This window comes from Macrobrachium rosenbergii, chromosome 5 (assembly GCF_040412425.1).
Source record: "Macrobrachium rosenbergii isolate ZJJX-2024 chromosome 5, ASM4041242v1, whole genome shotgun sequence".
Lineage (NCBI taxonomy): Eukaryota > Metazoa > Arthropoda > Malacostraca > Decapoda > Palaemonidae > Macrobrachium > Macrobrachium rosenbergii.
In genome coordinates, this window is record NC_089745.1 from 53,213,300 (window position 1) to 53,233,399 (window position 20,100).

The 20,100-nt window shown below is 37.8% G+C and overlaps 1 protein-coding gene across 3 annotated transcripts in view; it reads left to right on the forward strand.

The window, feature by feature from the left end:
* Positions 1-11,670: 11,670 nt before the first annotated feature.
* Positions 11,671-20,100, forward strand: part of LOC136838799 (heparan sulfate glucosamine 3-O-sulfotransferase 1-like) — a 250,610-nt gene continuing 242,180 nt past the window's right edge. For all 3 annotated transcript variants that reach the window (XM_067104372.1, XM_067104371.1, XM_067104374.1), the window contains exon 1: positions 11,671-12,127. The gene's annotated coding sequence lies outside the window, so the exon portion shown is untranslated. The remainder of the gene's footprint in view (positions 12,128-20,100) is intronic.

Sequence of the window (20,100 nt, forward strand, 5' to 3'; positions counted from 1 at the left end):
TGTCACTGCCGGCGCTCTCACGACAGTTCTGTCCGAAACAATGATCTGGGGGGGCTTAGTTGCGACAGGGCTGAGAAGAGACAATGGGAGGAAAAGAGAATGGCAAAGAGGAGGAGAGGGGAAGTGATGAAGAGAGGCAGATGAGGGGGAAAAATAAGAATGAAAAGACACGAAGGGGCCAAAGGAGAAGAGTGCCCGATGGAAGAGGTCCAGCCAGAGTCTGTTCAAAATACAAGATAAAAAGTAGGATTTATTGTGTAGAGAAAATCGACTTTGCAGTAAAATGCTTTCAGCACTATTTGCATATTCTCTCACTCCCAAACACACACACACACACATACACTATATATATATATATATATATACATATATATATATATATATATATATATATATATATATATATATATTTATATATATATATATTTCAGCATAAAGCAGTTTACTGTATCTGTGGTGATTATAGAGAAAAAACAACATAAAGTCACTGCCACATTCATACCTTGATTGCTGAACAAGGGACGAACTCCGTGCCGAAAACTTCCACAATATTTTCCGCTGCCTACGCGTGCAAGAAGGCTTGTCAGGACAACTCTCTCTCTCTCTCTCTCTCTCTCTCTCTCTCTCTCTCTCTCTCTCTCTCTCTCTCTCTTTCTACATATGAAGGAGTCCTTTTCCAATACCTCTTTCCGGCCGCCTGTCCAACCCTTTCTACCCTCCTCAACTCTTCCTTCCTAACACTTCCGAATCATACACTTTTCACCAGGCTACCCTCCTCCATTTTTACGACATGACCAAACCATCTCGAAACACCCTGATTCATCCTTTTACCTATGCTGACCTTTTACCAGTCTTGTGTCTGCACATTTCTTACCCGTTTAGTTTTGTTGTTACACATATACTGCCCATACAGATCATATTAGTTCTTACATACCTATATATGCTGTATATATATATATATATATATATATATATATATATATATATATATATATATATATATATATATATATATCTTATATATATATATATATATATATATATATATATATATATATATATATACTGTATATATTAAAGGCAAATTATATATATAAGGAAAAATGAAACAACAGAGTGGTTGCTAGGCCTTTCAACACAGTCCTTTACCAGCAGACTGATGAAAAATATAAAAGTAAGGGTACAAGAGAGCTTGTATAATAGACAGACGACATACAGATATCCTTGAGAATGGGGATTATAAGGAACAGTAAAGCCCGTTGGGGTGACCGTAAAAAACATAAACAAAAAACTGTAAATATCATAATGACCCCAAAGAAATGTTAGTCCTAGATGCACCTGGAATCCAACACTGTTGAAGAATTAGTGGACCTACCAAAACAAAGGTAAATTTTTGAGAGGTTTTACAAAGTATTAAGCCCAACTGGCTCTAAAGTAGGATGGAGTCAATTAAAGGATTATATAGGGGAAGAGACTGACCACCAAAAATGAATAAGCAGTGTACATATTTATAAAAGTACAACACTTAATATAATCTTCTTAAGGTAAACAATAACACTTTTGCAAAATGAAGATTTTCAAAAACTATTAAACATATAAATACATAGAAAATATATATAATGTAACTAATTAGTAACTGAGTCAGTGATTTTATCCTTAAGGTAATTCTTGAGCATTTTTCTAATACAGGGGTCCAAATAATACGTGTCAGGGCTAAGGCTAAAATTACAGCACGGAGTAAGCTGTATAACTGCAGATTTTAAAATCTTTTAATGTCAACCTGGTATTTTCCTATAATAACACACTAATGTTAATGAAAAATAACCCTAAGGAAAGCAACAACAATATAAATAAATCTCCATGCTTGGATGCCTCTTCTTCTTATGTAGGCCAATCTAGTAAGGATTTATAAGTGAGAATTAAGCAGCATAAGTATACAGTCAAAACTGGGCAAACATCCAATGCAATATTCATTCATTTAAGTGAAAACTCTCGCTGGATCAATTGGACTGACAGTTCAGTGATTATGAGATCGAAAGATTTATCTTCGCAAAATCTTTTAGAATCTGCAATTATACTGCTTACTTCCAGCTGAAATTTCAACCTTAGCCCTGGCAAGTATTATTTGGACCCCAGTATTAGAAAAAATGCTCAAGAATAACCTTAAAAATAAAATCACTGGCTTAATTACTAATTAGTTACCTTATATATATTTTCTATGCATTCGTATGTTTAATAATTTTGGAAAATTTTTGTTTTGCAAAAATTGTTATTGTTTACCAAAAGGAGAATATATTAAGTGTTATACTTTTATAAATATGTAATCAGCTTATTCAGTTTTGGTGGTCAGTCTCTTTCCCTGTATAATCCATTAATTGACTCCTCCCTGCTTTCGAGCCATTTGGGGTTAACACTTTGTAAAACCTCTCAAAAATTTACCTTTGTTTTGGTAGGTCCACTAATTCTTCAACGGTGTTGGATTCCAGGTGCATCTGTTCCTTATAATCCCCATCCTCAAGGATATCTGTAGGTCCTCTGTCAATTACACGCACTTTGTACCCTTTTATATTTTTCATCAGTCTGCTAGTGAAGGACTGTGTGTCGAAAGGCTTAGTAACCACTCAGTTGTTTCACTTTTCCTTCGTGGAATCTGCTTTTATTTATTATTTCATCACGTTCCATATTTTTGTGAATCAGTTATACATACATACATACATACATACATACATACATACATACATACATACATACATACATACATACATATATGTGTGTGTGTGTGTGTGTATTTTCGTATGAAGGGTGCAGAAGTACAAGCGGGTTTGGCATAATGCTAAAGACGCTGTGGGAAAGTTTTATGCAAGGAGAGTGATATTATATTTTTCGTTTAATTTAGCATTTAAAAGATGCACGTGTGCCAGAGGATGCTGTTTTGCATTTTCTTTAATTAAATTTTTCTTCAAGGGGGGGAAACGATATGGTTCAGTTAAACGTTTCAGAGAGAGAGAGAGAGAGAGAGAGAGAGAGAGAGAGAGAGAGAGAGAGAGAGAGAGAGGTACAAGCACCTTCCATCTCTGAGTTCTTGTCTAACCGATATTCGAGTTAACTTTTCCGCGATGGGACACCTCCTGGCAGGAAGCGGGTCCAAGGACATCTCAACTTTAAAAGAAACATGGGCGTTTAGATGATGGAAATAAAAGACGAAAACGAGGTCTTACGTAATTCGCGATTTCCAATCATCGGGTCTTTCTACGTGCTGTCGGTAGGCCAGTCATGGCTGAGCGACCCGGCGACGTTTGGCTTGTCAGGAGAGAGAATTAAGTATCGAAGATTGCCCCTTCTCACGTCTTCTTCTTCTTCTTCTTCTTCTTCTTCGCGGATGGAGTGCCTGAGTGGTTGCTATTAGATGGCATTGCATGATAGACATTGCTCAGTTTTACTGTCGATGTTATGGATCGATGGAGGTGCTTGTGTTGAAGTATTCATTTTTGTAGGAATACTGAAACTAAAAGCAATGTCTTCGATTTTTTTCTTTCTTCCGTCCTCCCCCGCATTGTTTTAAGTGTTTTGAACACACACACACACACACACACACACACACACACACACACACACACACACAAACGATCTGCTTGCATGTATAAGGCAAGGGGTATGGTAGAACTTCCTAATTCTAGCTCAGTCGCAGGAGGAAATAATCAAAATATGTATTTGGGATCCTGAGAATACAAAATAAGGCGAGAAGCTCCAGATTTTGGAGTCAGGAAAGGGGAGATGTGACGGAAGTATTAGCTCTCGAGTTCATCATCTTTCCATAGCACCTACTGTCAATTTATGACTGGCGAGTGCTAGTTTCTAACAAGGAGCAAGGAAATACTGTATTAGTTTATATATATATATATATATATATATATATATATATATATATATATGTATGTATGTATGTATGTATGTATGTATGTATGTATGTATGTATGTATGTATATGTATGCCCTCCAGGTTATTTTAAAGATGTAGTAATGCTTTATTTACTGGTTTCTTTTTCCTTTTTCGCGGTGCATATAAAGTGGCATGAGAAATAGCGCAATGACAAACCTCCTCTTGGATCCGGACTTTGTATGCCGTAAGTGTTCAAACTCCCATTAAGTTATGCATATTAAATTGATTGCCAGGTGTGCTTACAATTTCCTGTCATGGTTAATCCTATCTTAGATTTATCTCTCTGTCTAGATGTCACAAGCAAGTATGCACATATGTTCGTCCGCATCGCATAAACTTGATTTTATCTTCTCTCTCTCTCTCTCTCTCTCTCGTTGTGGATTTATTTGCTTTGCTCGTGTGTGCGTGCGTGTGCGTGTGTGTGTGTGTGTGTGTGTGTGTGTGTGTGTCTGAGCACTTCTCGAAAAACCTTTGGTACTTGTGATGAAAACGGGATGCATTTTTATTTAGTGGGAAATACCGGTGAGCCAAGGTCTGACCTGTGTTATTTTAGGCTCGGATTTCGGAGAAAGAATTTGTTTGTGTAAAGGTACACTCAGGCTGTTGCTGAGGACAGACCAGTCAGTTAGTTGTCTTGGTGTTTCATTACTGTCAAACAGGAACTGGATGTGGTCGATAAAAACGAACTGATAGCCGATTCGCTTCCTGGTCACACGCTATTGGTAAAGATTTTGATTTTCGAATATTACTCTATCAAGATTTGACCTTGGTTCCCTTGGGAAAGGCTCCAGCCTTGAGGTATTATGACTGGAGCGTAACACGGGAATCCAAGGTCTGCCACCCTGACTTTGCATCCTTTGATGTAACTCATTTACGTTTTGTATTTATATATTGAAGACTATTCCTACATAAGTACAGCGTAACTCTTGGCACTTCTTATGCTATAATAATGATTAAAGTTAACTGGCTGTGGTGTGTCATACCTTGACATTATCGCTGATAGGAGACGTAAGTCGTTTATGCCGTCATCTGTTCATTCTCTATTACGTGCGCTTCTGTTGGGTCATACGGTGTGTCACATTTACTTGGCCTACGCTTGAGTAACCCATTTTCTGTATGTAATAGAAACACAATATATTAAATTTTACCTATTATCATGCATATTCATTTTGATTTCATCATCATCAACGCCTCCAACGCCGTGTGACACAAAGGGTCTCTGTGAAATTCCGCCACTCATGTCTTTACTATGTTTTATCTTCCCCAGATTTACTTCCTGAATTTCCTTCCTTGCTTCTCATAGTTCTCCGGTCGACTAGTTACTCTGCTCGTGTCCTTAGGAGTCCACCTGACACTATCACACACATTCTCTCAGAGTTTGTACGAAGTACATGTCCTATCTCTCTCAATATCCATTCCATCATTGTCATCTACATATGGAACTAACGTATTTTTCCTTGTGGTATCATTTCTCACTCTGTCCTGCCATCTGACTTCTGGTATTCTTTTGAAAGCTTCATTCTCAACTCGACAGAATCTTTTAATTACATTTTCAGTATCTTTCCATGATTTATGTCCTTATACCAGTACTGATTGAAATAGATGTACTCTCCATTGCAATTTCAGATATCGTTCATCCAGTTCATTGTTTTAATTTGCCTTTCATTGGTGTTTCACTAAACTTCATCCCACGAGAATCTGTGCTGGATATCAGTGTTTGTAAATATTTGTAAGAATCGGATATGTAAGTCTTTTCTCCATCTAGTGTTATTTCTTCCCTTTGTACATAATCTGTCCTGTTACGTCTGTTTTCGTAGATTTATTTTGAGTCCCATCTCACTAGATAAATTATGCTTTCTAATAAGCAAGCGGTGTAGATCTTGTGGTGTTGTGTTGATTAAAACAGCATCAATTCCTTTTTGTAGGTCTATCAAGTCTGTGTCAGTAGCCACGTTTTCAGTTTTCTGTAAATGAAAACTATTGAGGTGGCTATTTGTCTGTCCGTTTGCACTTTTTCCCTCCGTCCTCAGATCTTAAAAACTACTGAGGCTAGAGGGCTGCAAACTGGTATGTTGATCAACCTCCCTCAGATCATCAAACATACCAAATTGCAGCCCTCTAGCCTCAATAGTTTTTATTTAAAGTTAGCCATGATCGTGGGTCTGGCAACGTTGTGTGTGCCAACAACACAGGCCACCACGGGGCCGTGAGAGAAAGTTTCATGCTGAGATTTTCTTGGGCCGTGGCTGACAGTTTCATACAGCATTATACGACGTACGGAAAACTCGATTGCGCCGAAGAAACTTCGGCGCATTTTTTACTTGTTTTATCCATGCGAAGGGCAAAAAGCAAAGGCGAAATAACATTCTCCCGATTCCCTGTAACTTCATCGCGGTCTTTCTCCGAGGCAATTTTATGGAAGCAGTTTCATCCCAGAGAATTACATAAAAAATTATTACGTCGTCAGTAAGTTCATCGTTATGCTTTTCCACCGCGCGTTAAAAAAATGTAATGACGACACCAGAATAATCTGTTAGCTCAAATACGGTGAATTCCTTACTTTTATTGTTGTTGGTGAGTATTTATATAATATTAAAGCCTGTTCAGCTGCTGAACTATTATTAGCATTCCTCCTACTTGTTCGCTCAACCACGGCCAGTTCATCCCACGACCTGGAAATATTTTGAAGTTCTGATGCCAGGAGCAGTCAAGAAACGCAGGTCGTTAAAGTAAATATACAGACATTGCAATAAGAATTCAAAGCATCATCATTGCTTATGAAAATCGTGAAGCAGATGACTGTTCCCGAGGAATTGCTCATAATTTGTCTTTTTGAGCTGCAGTCCCATTCAAACCACCATTCTTACCATGAATTAATATATATACATTAAAATTTGCCGCGGCTTTAGAATAATCAGTTTTACTCTTTTTGTTTACCTTTGAATTTCTTTTATCATTGTTGTGTGCATTTTATTTTTATTTTTTAACATTTTTATTCTCTAAAGCCCTTTGGTTTACTTTTGCCTTTCTTTTAACAGAAATTATAACCATTTTACTAATACTCTGTGCGTGCAAATAGTGATCACAAATTATGTTCCATTGTACATTTCAGAGGTGAGTGCTATATTTGGGTGTTACTTTCTTGTCTGTTCCCTTTTTTATTTTCTTACTGTTTAATATTCCAAGCCATTTTAGTTTTTCTATAAATTTCAATATTGTAAAAAACAATAAATTGCTTTTTTTAGTATTACTGCATGTCTTAGTAATTAAATAAAATATCTTATTTTACATTTTAGTGATTAAACACTAATTTTGGATGTTAATTGTTTCTCTAGTTACTTTATACATATATATATATATACGTGTGTATATATATACTGTATATACTCGTGTGTGTATATATATATATATATATATATATATATATATATATATATATATATAAATATGTGTACATGATTTTTATATATATATATATATATATATATATATATATATATATATATATGTACATGATTTATATAATATATATATATATATATATATATATATATATATATATATATATATATCGTTGACTTTATCTGAATTTACCCATTTGCCTCACACATCAAAAAAATGCGAAATTTACCATACAGTGGAAGAACGTAACGATAAACTTACTGATAATGCAATATTTTGTAATGTAAATACCGTGCAATGTAATTACTGCGATGTAATTACCTCGATGAAAATCCCACCATGAAATTACCGGACACCCATTCTTTCCCTGCATCACCCCAATATTTATTTCAAAATAACATTACAAGACCTCATCAGCTTCATAGATAATTTCATTTAGCTGTACATATTTAACAGGAGTGACAGTGACCTAAGACCTTCCGTATTTTTTGTCTGCGGATGCTGTCAGACACCCTTCAGTATTCAATGCAAACCATGAAAAGATTTTGAAATCTCACAGCATTTCATCAGTCTTTCTCCACCCCGTTAAGTGTAAGCATGCTGAATAATTTCACGAACACCGACGCAGTGCAATGCCGCTATAATTGTCACATTCAGTCAGGTGTCTGTGATGACTTCCAGTTCACAGTCACCTGGCCTTGTTTCCTTTTCTCCGCAGTATCTCCATTATTGATTAGTACTGAATCTAATATTGAATGAATTTCTGCTACTTTCTGCTGTTTTTCTTTTATTTTACGTTCTAATCTGCGTAAGCTTGTTGCACAAGTTTATAACATTTGACCTTTTGCCCCAAATGATGTATGTTAATTGTGCATAATGAAAATCCTACTAGGCTGTATAGCTGTATATATATATATATATATATATATATATATATATATATATATATATATATATATATATATATATATTTTTTTTTATTTTCTTTGTGTAACAACTGTATTCTACGGGCAAAAAAATCCACGTTAAGATTAGCCGTCCTCGATCCGGGGCCAGCTTTTCTTACTACTGGCCTCATTGTAACTGTGATGAATGCAGGTACCTTGACGCGAGCTTCCGGCGGCCATAAGTAAACGTTTCTGGGGTCGGAAAGTTCCGTCATGATTCTCTTGTGGCAGTAAGAATGGTAGATGGAACGGTACCCTTTTAGTATTGGGTGTTTAGTTGAATGAGGTAGGTCATGACCAAGTTGGAGAAGAGCGTGGTGCCAGCAGCTCATCTCTAAAGACTTGCTTAGAACCGGAAGGCCAGTGCCTTCTTTAAGATTTGCTTAGAACCGGAAGGCCAGTGCCTTCTTTAAGATTTGTTGAGAACTGGAAGGCCAGTGCCTTCTTTAAGATTTGCTTAGAACCGGAAGGCCAGTGCCTTCTTTAAGACTTGCTGAGAACTGGAAGACCAAAGCCTTCCTTAACAATTGCTAAGAACCAGAAGGCCAACGCCTTCCCTAAAGACATGGTGAGAACCAGAATATCAACGCCTCCCCTAAGACTTGCTGAGAACCAGAAGGCCAACGGTCTCCTTAAAACGTCCATAGAACTGGAAGGCCAACACCTTCCTTAGAACTTGCAGAGAACCGGAAGGCCAACACTTTCCTTAGAACTTGCAGTGAACCGGAAGGCAACACATTCCTTAGAACTTGCAAAGAACCGGAAGGCCAGTGCCTTCCTTAGAACTTGCAGAGACCCGGAAACCCAACACATTCCTTAGAACTTGCAAAGAACCGGAAGGCCAGTGCCTTCCTTAGAACTTGCAAAAAACCAGAAGGCCAACACATTCCTTAGAACTTGCAAAGAACAGGAAGGCCAGTGCCTTCCTTACAACTTGCAGAGACCCGGAAGCCCAACACATTCCTTAGAACTTGCCGTGAACCGGAAGGCCAATGCCTTCCTTACAACTTACAGAGACCCGGAAGCCCAACACATTCCTTAGAACTTGCCGTGAACCGGAAGGCCAATGCCTTCCTTACAACTTGCAGAGACCCGGAAGCCCAGCACATTCCTTAGAACTTGCCGTGAACCGGAAGGCCAATGCCTTCCTTAGAACTTGCAGAGAACTGGAAGGCCAACACCTTCCTTAGAACGTGCAGTGAACCGGAAGGCCAACAAATTCCTTAGAACATGCAAAGAACCGGATTGCCAACGACTTCCTTAGAACTTGCAGAGGACTGGAAGGCCAACACATTCCTTAGAACTTGCAAAGAATCGGAAGGCCAATGCCTTCCTTAGAACTTGCAGAGAACCAAAAGCCCAGCACCTTCCTTAGAACTTGCAAAGAACAGGAAGGCCAATGCCTCAGAACTTGCAGTGAACTGGAAGGCCAACACATTCCTTAGAACTTGCAAAGAACCAGAAGGCCAATGCCTTCCTTAGAACTAACAGAGAACCGGAAGGCCAACACATTCCTTAGAACTTGCAAAGAACCAGAAGGCCAATGCCTTCCTTAGAACTTGCAGAGAACCGGAAGGCCAATGCCTTCCTTAAAATATGGGGAGAACGGAAGGCCTATGTCTTCCTTAAAACTTGCAGAACCGGAAGGCCAGTGCCTTCCCTAAAACTTGCAGAGAACCAGAAGGCCAATGCCTTTCTTAAAACTTGCAGAGTACCGGACTGCCAACTCCTACCCTAAAGCCTGCAGAGAACCGGAAGGCCAATGCCTCCCTTAAAACTTGCGGAGAACCGGAAGGCCAATGCCTCCCTTAAAACTTGCAAAGAACCAGAAGGCCAATACCTTCCTTAAAACTTGCAGAGAATCGGAAGGCCAATGCCTTCCCTAAAACTTGCAGAGGACCAGAAGGCCAATTGCCTTTCTTGAAACTTGCAGAGTACCGGACTGCCAACTCCTTCCCTAAAACTTGCAGAGAACCGGGAAGCCAATGCCTTCCTTAAAATATGGGGAGAACCCAAGGCCAAAACCTTCCTTAAAACTTGCGGAGATCCACAAGGCCAGCACCTTCCTTACAACTTCCATAGAACCGGAAGGCCAACACCTTCCTTAAAACTTACAGAGAACCGGAATGCCAGCACCTTCCTTACAACTTGCACAGAACCGGAATGCCAACTCCTTCCTTAAAACTTACAGAGCACCTTCTTTACAACTTGCACAGAACCAGAAGGCCAACACCTTCCTTAAAACTTGCAGAGAACAGGAAGGCCAATGCCTTCCTTAGAACTTGCAGTGAATCGGAAGGCCATGCCTTCCTTAAAACTTGCAGAGAACCGGAAGCCCAGTGCCCTCCTTCAAACTTGCAGAGAACCGGAAGGCCAATGCCTTCCCTAAAACTTGCAGAGAACCGGAAAGCCAATGCCTTCCTTAAAACTTGCAGAGAGCCGGAAGACCAACGTCTTCTCATAGCTATCCTATATGCAAGGAAAAAGGCTTATGGTTACAAAATAAACTTCCTTCCATTGGTTTTGTGAACATTGTATAAATTCCAGGTGCAGTCGAAATTCATATTTTCCCGTACTCTTTCCATGGAAATTCCTTTTCTTCGAAATTAGCACTTTCTCCGGGGTTTGGAAAACAATGACCCAACGAGTTTCAGTTCGGAGTAATAGGTATTAGACTAGTAAAATAAATCCGGTAGAGGAAGGGATCTCATCTAAGAAGAACGAGTATGGGGATGTAACTTATATATATATATATATATATATATATATATATATATATAATTTTTACCGGTGTCATGTAAAGGGAAATTTGTTGTGAGGCGATTTCTTACGCTATACAAGAAATAAGAGTCGTAAAAGAAATAAAAAAGAAAAGCATACCCAGTCTGGATGTAGGTGCTTTTTGTATGTAATCATCCCCTTAAAAAAAGTAGAGGGAAATGGAATAAGGAAAGAAAATGAATACCCCAGCCTTTTTCCCTTACAATTACCCCATTCCACAGAGCCGAGGGGAACCACCAAATCCCGCTAGCATTTGGAGTATATAGGTATTGCTCGTATCGTAAAGGTGGGGAGAGAGTGGCCGATTGCGACGGAAGATGGGAATTGGATGTACTTTTGTACTCCTGTATGCCATGGGAAGAACAACCTTGGAGTGTGAATCACCGAGGTTATGAAGGAGGACTGAAACTGCAGAAGAAATAGCGGGAAGAGGAGGTAAGAACGATCGGTTTTGGGGGCTCCGTGTTGCGTGTCTCCACGGGGGAGGAGGCGGAGGCGAGGGAGGGGGAAGAGGAGGGCGAGGGAGGGCCGAATGTAATTGTGTGCTCTTGGGTTAGAAGTTTGGAGTGCGGAGATCATTCACTTTCTCTGTTCACTCAGTCAAGTGGTTGTTGGCCGTGTAGTAGTGCGGTAGGTGGATTCGTGGGCACTTGAGTGGACGCTGGCTTGTTTTGTCAGCAGCTCCGTCGCGTTTCTGGGGAGTTCAAACGTTTGCGGTTTCTAATTTTATGTGAATATATCACGCTGCATTTTATCGATTGCTTTTGTTGTCAGTATAATGATGCTCTTTTAATTGTGCTCATGTTTTTGTGCATTGTTTTACTGTGATTTGAACGGACATAAATGTCTTTTAAATTGTTGTGTATTGTTAATTAACCGTTCATTTATGGCTTAGGCCAAACAACGTCATTTGAATTCGTAACCTGTCCACAGTGTTTGTACGAGCAAAAGGCTCATATATCAAAAGATATATTTGTCACTTGGAGTTCATCAAGAGAGGAGTGTTTTCATTTGCAATAAACATCCATCGAGACTGGTAGAAACGTATTTCTGGGAAGGTAAGCAGAGACATATTCCATTGACTTTGTTTATTTGTGTTGTGTTATAATTTTGAAGTTGATTTTCCCTCTCCAGTAACCACAACCTTTTGAATGGAAGCATCAGGTGTCCCGCGAAACGTTGATAATCCAATCATGTTTTAATGGTGGACTAAGTGGAGCTGTGAGTTCAAGTGCCATTTTTGATCAGATTGTACACATTATTGATTGACAGCGTACTTGATAATGAGCCATGATTAAGCCAGCATTCCTTGTACCCAATTTTGAAAAATTACCTTTCAATGTAACCTCTTCAGCGGAGGCAAGGAAGGATCACGTGACGGGAGTTTAATTGAGACGACAATGGATGGTCTCGAGCCAATCTTTTGGTTTGTCTTTTTTTTTTTCAGCGTCCCCCGAGGACCCATCACCGTCCATTTCCTGCGTCTCATTAACGTGACGGGTATCATCACGGCCGCATCGTCCCGGCATCTCATTAAGCCCGCGGTCATTTTTCCCCGACTTTCGTTTCAGATGGCGAATAGCATGCATTACATTGCTCGTCACGGGCAGCAGGCCTTGCCAGAGCAAATTACTGGTAATTGGATAGTTAGCCTCCCAAGCTGCAACGTGACCGAGGGAGCCTCGATCGAGCAGAAGGCTTACGAAGGTGGTGATTTTCCTAATGTGGTTTCGTGGGGTTTAGTAGGCTGAGCCTCTCCGGTAATCGCGTTAATGCAGCTTTCTGTTTTCGTGTTGTTTTGAGGAATTCATTCTTTTGCCTGTCATTTACATATTACACGTATGATATACTTCGATTTTACAACAGTGACACCTTTCCATATTGACATTCTCTCTCTCTCTCTCTCTCTCTCTCTCTCTCCAATTATCTAGTACGATTTCTGAGTATAGGTAGGAATTGTGGCTCGATAACGTATGCTTTTCAGTCATCAAAAACCGAGTAAATATTAGATTTAGATACCCGGGAAATTATTTTGAAAAGAATGATGGTTCTATCTTCGTTATTGAAGAGCTTCAGCAGATTCACTACTCGGTTTATTTTATTTAATATATTTGATTAATTAGTTATATTTAATTAAGTTGTTGAACCCATTACTGTATTAGTCTTTTGGGGCGGGGTCTGAGGGATTTGTGCGTGAATAAGAGCAAATGTAGTTGTAATAACTGAAAGTGAGAGTACTTCCGCCATTTGTTCTTGACAGTACAATAATGCATTTTTATATGTGGAGCCCAGGGAGTTCCTGAATTATTTACAAATATATATAATACATATGTATACAGTGTATACAGTATATATATATATATACATATACAGGTATATATATACATATATATGTGTGTATGAGTATATGTATATATATACATGTATATAAATGTGTGTATGTATGAATGTATGTATGTATATATATATGCATATATACACACACACACATACACACACACACACACACACACACACACACACATATATATATATATATATATTATATATATATATATATATATATATATATATATATATATATATATATATATATATATATATATATATATATATATATATATATATATATATATATATATATATGACGGGGAGGGCTTTACATTATCAGCAGATTTTGTGCTGGTCAGTTCGATTGTAAGAGACCTCCCATGGGTCCCCAGGGCCATCAAACGATTATCGTAGCGGGTGTGGAGGCTGAGGGCCAGGCGGCTGGGAATTTAATTTCTTGTGTATTGTCTGCTTAGAAACACAACGGTGATAGTAATTTCCTACACTCATCCGTTTTAAATGTTACTGTATTAAAGGTGAACCCCTTTCCCAGAACACTTCTCTTTATATATATATATATATATATATATATATATATATATATATATATATATATATATATATATATATATATATATATATATATATATATATATAGGTTCAGGAATTAAAGTATGAATGCCTCGTTTCCTTCCCTGGAAGAAATACTCAGTATTATACATACACAGACAAGTATATATATTTGTCTGTGTATGTATAATACCAAGTATTTCTTCCAGGGAAGAAAACAAGGCTATAATCATTCTCAGATTCCGACTTTAAATCTTGAACTGTAGATAAATTTCTGTGTAGAATACTTCACAACATGAGCTGCTTCATACACCTACAATGAATGCTCAACATCATCATCATCATCATCATCATCATCGAACCTCTTTCACTGCAATGCACCATTCACCTCTTCCTTTACTTTAGAGTTCTTTAAAACTTATGGATATTATTGGCTTCACCTTTCCGTTACCTTTTAATTCTCCGGCTATCCCGCAGTTTCTAAGTCTTCCTCTCCTCCTCCCTCATATCACCTCAGATTATACTCTGTCACCAAACTACAGTACAGTATCATCTCTTATTCTTTCCACATGACTGGACCAAGGAGGTTAGATTTCTAACCTCCTTGGACTGGACCATTCAGAGCACTGCGATCCATCCTGTCACCCAGGAGAATCTTTTTTAATGCTGTTACGTCGTTGCACTATATTTCTCTTCCTCTTTAGTCTCTCACGCCACATAGTTATTCAATACAAACATTTTAACTGAGCAGCTTTCATAGTTTTTCTTTCATTTAATTGCAAATCTACCCTTCACCTTCGCAGTGGAGAGTTGCTAAACATTTCCATCCATATATTCTAACTTTGGCTATTCTGGGACTTACCTCTTCTCTCATACGATCATTTGCTACATTAACTCCCAAATACAGGCTAACCTCGCCCTGTGAAAGCAGTTCGCTCCTTAGAAAATAAAAAAAATTAAGTTATGTTGATTAATTTAAATGAAATGAAACGGAATGCATGTTTTACGATTCATGGTGCAATCTTACCATTTTGTTAGCCTAGCACACATAACAAAAGCAAGTTAATGATACAAATATAATAAAAGTGATTTCTAAAAGCATGTAATAGTTTACAATGCTGGTAGTTTTACAAATGAACTTAACGTAAGAACGAAGGTAGTGGGCATACCAGAAGCTTCGGCTTGTTGACACCATTACTCCGAAATTGGTTATCGATATTCAACTGGTGATCAAGAACTCAAGAACGGTCAGGTGTAGAAAGGTCTGGAGTGGGTCAGATTTAGGTTATCGAATATAGTACTTCGGCTTCGAATTTCGTGGCTGATCTCCCAAGATTGACACGAAGGAGTGGTGGCGTCTGCTCATTTTGGGTTGATTGGTCTTCAGCAGATGTTAAGCATTATGAGCATTTAAAAGCGAATGCTCGAAAAGAGAGGTTATAGAAACGAAGTAGTGTATCGTGACCAGAATGGGGGTTTGTCATAAATGAAGCTATTGACGTGATTTCACCCAGTGGCCAAACTTGAATCTTGATAGCCTAATATATATATATATATAAATAATCTGCCTGAAATGTCATGTTTTATTGAAGCCTAATACGAGTAATATGAATATTTATACACAGTTAAGTTATGTGGCTATTTTGTGATTTTATATGTATATATACATATATATATACATATATATGTATGTATGTATGTATGTATATATATGTGATCACAAAACAGCCACACAACTTCACTGTATATAAATATTCATATTACTCGTATCAGGCTTCAATAAAACAGGATAGTTTTTGCGACCAATAAAAGTAAATACGTTGTGTACCATGTATATGTGAATAAACAAAACATGGTCAAACTGAACAGTGTGCTCCAACAGTAGTTTATATATACAGAGCAGCATTGCATAATCATGAAAGTAAACATGACCAGAGATAACAATAAAGCAAACAGCGTAACCACCGACGACAACGAAATGTTACGTAACCTCTGAAATCGATACAAATTTCCGTTACGTAAAGGGCAATCTAGTCTTACCGGATAGGCTCTATAACGCATGGTCTTAGGAAAGTATCCAGGGAACGCACCGGGGCGAAGAGTTACGATATGGAAGAATTTTGAAAGACATCTATCGTTCACCGGAATAAAAAGCAATGGGTTCAAGAGAAAGGACTTTACAACAGATGACATCGATACGAATTCTTAAAAGGGTAACATATGAGTCTACGTAAAACTTTCACTTAACATAAGAGCAAAAATAACGCGTTTAAAACCATTCATATTCTGTGTTTGTGTGTGTGTGAGAGAGAGAGAGAGAGAATCTAACACTTCTTACGACAGACTTAATTTTTAATTAACTTTACATCCGCATTACCGAGACTTTTATATCATGATGCCTTCTTTACTAAAATGCCAAGCACCAAGACACCCTGGTATTGTGTGTGCAGTACCTTATGTTCTTCTCTTTATAATTATTTAATCGATTACGATGGAGTATTGTTCCAAGTATTTCCTTTAGTTTTAGCTGTAATAAAAGGCATCCCTTAAAAACCAAATAATTCTGAAAATAGTGATGCGGACGTTCACAAACAGTCTAGCAAGTTTAATGTAAAGACCGAGCCACACTTTAAAAAGGCCTAGTAAGCGCCTTTTTTTTAAAATTCAAGGTGCATCTTAAAATTCACTCTGGATAATCGTACTAATATTTCCTTAATTTCATTTTCATTATTCCTCAAGACTGCGGAAAGGTGAACCCAGAAGCATGGTCTAGACCAAGGTCTGAAAATAATCTTTAGACCTTGGTCTAGACTCTAGACCATGCCTAGAACCCACTTATTGGGTCGTGGGTAAATCGCATTTTCACAGAGCAGTACATCAAGGTCTTGTAAAGACGGCAAGTACTACTTTTGTTTTGTTTTCAAGGTAAAAAAAATTACCAACGCGATTTTTGGAACACATTAAAAAAAAAATTATATATATATATAATACGTTCAACCGGAAGGAAAATCATCATCTCTGTATATTTTAGTGAGCAGTTTTATTGGCTAAAATATAAAATGCAATCTTGAAAAACAAATTTAAGTATTGGTACTTAAATTTATTTTTCAAGATTGCATTTTATCCTTTAGCTAATAAAACTGCTCACTAAAATATACAGAGTTGATGATTTTCCTTCTCGTTGAACTTACTGCATAATACTTTTGTTTCTAAATGAGTTCCAAAAATAGCGTTGTTAATGTTTTTTTTTACCTTGAAAACAAAACAAAAATAATATTTGCCGTCTTTACGTGATCTTTATGTACTGCTCCGTGAATAAATGCGATTTACCCATGACCCACTAAGTGGGTTCTGGGTTTATCTTTCCGCAGTCTTGAGGAATATTGAAAACGTGTAAACTAAGTACTGCAGAAACGGCAAATTTCCTAAAATTATAGGATAAACAGGAAATTGGACGCAGACTCAACTTGATTTCTAGCTGATAACTTAGCCTTCTGGTTAATGCATTACAATAGTGGTCTGTCACTCGCAATGTGTACTATTTTATATAGCGCTTAACACTTGTCAAGAGAATAAATTGAGAGAGAGAGAGAAAGAGAGAGGGAGAGGAGGGGGGGGGGCGGCCGAGTAGAAACACTCGTAAAGAAAATTATAACTCAAGTTATAACATTTTCAAGAAAGGACGTAATATCCTTTGGGAGTTGCTATTTTTCAGTTTTTTTTAAGGAAGCCAAGCCTTACAATATACGTAGGGTTTCAGTATTTCTAAGGTGTAGCAAGGTTTTCATTTTGAGTTCTGTATGAGTTAACGAACCTGCTAATACTGAGTGACAGTTGTAAGATGTCTGCGAAAATGACTAAATGTACAGTCCATGAGGAGTAGGCTGTTTCGATGGCATAAACTAGGAGCACTCCCACCCTCAAAAAATACCGCAAAACAGAATTATACTATTTCATCAGTATTTTATTCGTTTTCCCAAAGAACTGTACTGAATTCATAGCGCAGGCGGCACAGGAGAAGTTATCCGCTTGTCCCGTGACACCTATAATTCTAAACCAAGCGAAGGCCACAGCGAACTTACCAGGAATGTTCCTTGTTACTTTGCGCCGAAGGTGAAACCTACAGTAGACTGAACTAGATTACTTTTATTCATCTGTGCATGGTCAAGAGTGAACCGATTTCCTTCAGTTTTTTTGCGCAACACCAATAAATAATCCGGAGCGTTTCCTTTCTCTGTCCACGACCAAGAGTGAATTGCTTTCCCTTTTTTTCCAAGACCATGAATAAACCAGATTATTTTGCTATCTCAGTAAAGGACCAAAAGTGAACTGATAATTTTCCTCCAAATGTGAACCAAACTACTTTCCCTCTTTGCACAACCCGTATAATAACACTGATTACTTACCCTCCTTACACAAGAAGGCGAATTGAAGAGATTGTTATCCTTTCTCTGTTCATAGTCCAGCTCAAATATATTTACTTTCATCCCCAACTAGTCAAGGTCTATCCACATTTTTTGAATTATGTCTCACTTCATTCATATATATCTTTCATTGTACTGTCATCGAGCCTTCTTATGGCTTCTACTTTTGTAAAGAAGAACCGATTTTGAAATATTCTTTAAACGAAATCATTAAAAAATATTATTTGAAAACCTATCGCAACTGTATTTCAGTAAGCGAACATTTCTTATGAAATGGCGTCACCGAACAATTCACAAATAGCAATAGCTAGGCTGACAATGACCAATGAATTTCCCTGACACGAGAGAGAGAGAGAGAGAGAGAGAGAGAGAGAGAGAGAGAGAGAGAGAGAGAGAGAGAGAGAGAGAGAGAGAGAGAGAATGAAAATGTTAGATATTGAATGCATTAAATGACTTTTCATGGGATTACAAGTATTCATATCCTATGAGTAAGCATTATTACAATTATAACCGCACTAAGAAATATGAGGGCAGTAGAGAAAATTTTAATGAAATTGAAGCTAAAATGAATTACTGTTAATAGCCTGAACAGATTTCGTACATTCAGCCTTATTTTACGTATAAAGTTGAAATATGCAGAGCCATAAGAAACAGCTCGTCGCCTTTTTAACTTTCATAAAAACGTAATTGACGTTGATGTTGTGATGCCAGCTTAAAATACTAATCAATAAGTCTCAAAACCACCAAAAGGATGCAATGAAATACTGACGCCACCACTACAGCAGACATAAAACCATTTAATAAAAAACGTTCATTTTTCGAAAAGATGCGTCTACACTGCAACAAAATGTCATAAACTTGTATCAGCAACTTATTTCCCACACATCACAAACAGGGTAAAAATTGCTCAGCTACCAGTTTGGTGTTCCAACCAGTGCTTCATACGATTATCCAGCATTTGCCGAAGATTTGTTCTCCACTTACGGTCGTTGACTTGTTTCGCCCTGTTTGCGATACGTATGCGATAAGCTTCCCAAGTGTGTTTATGACATGTATTACTTCAGTTTGTCCACACTCCCCGTAGGGGGATAGTGCCGTCAGTGCACCTCACGTAGTGCACTATAGGCATTACTCAAGGGTCTTTCCAGCGTCCCTTCGGCCCCTAGCTGCAACCTCTTTAATTCCTTTTACTATACCTTCGTTCACATCCTCTCTTCCGTCTGATTCCACCCTCTTTAACAGTTCTTTCTTATTGTAAATGCGAGGTTTTCCTCCTGTTACACCTTCCAAACCTTCTTACTGTCAATTTCCCTTCCAGCGCTGAATGACCTCGTAGGTCCCAGGGCTTGGCCTTTGGCTTAAATTCTATTCTACTCTATTCTATTCGGTGTGTCCACAACAATACTACCGTTCCCATGTACAGTACATACATACATACATACATACAGACATACATACATATATATATATACACTATATATATATATACATATATATATATATATATATACACACTATATATATATACACTATATATATATACACTATATATATATTCATATTACTCGTATTAGGCTTCAATAACACAATGGTTTACATCCCAGATTCTCTAATTTACAAAGTACAAGTGTTTGAAGACATACTGCATCGATACTTGAAGAAGTAGGAGACGTATTCTTCGAAAGCTTTGTAAATTTGAGAATATG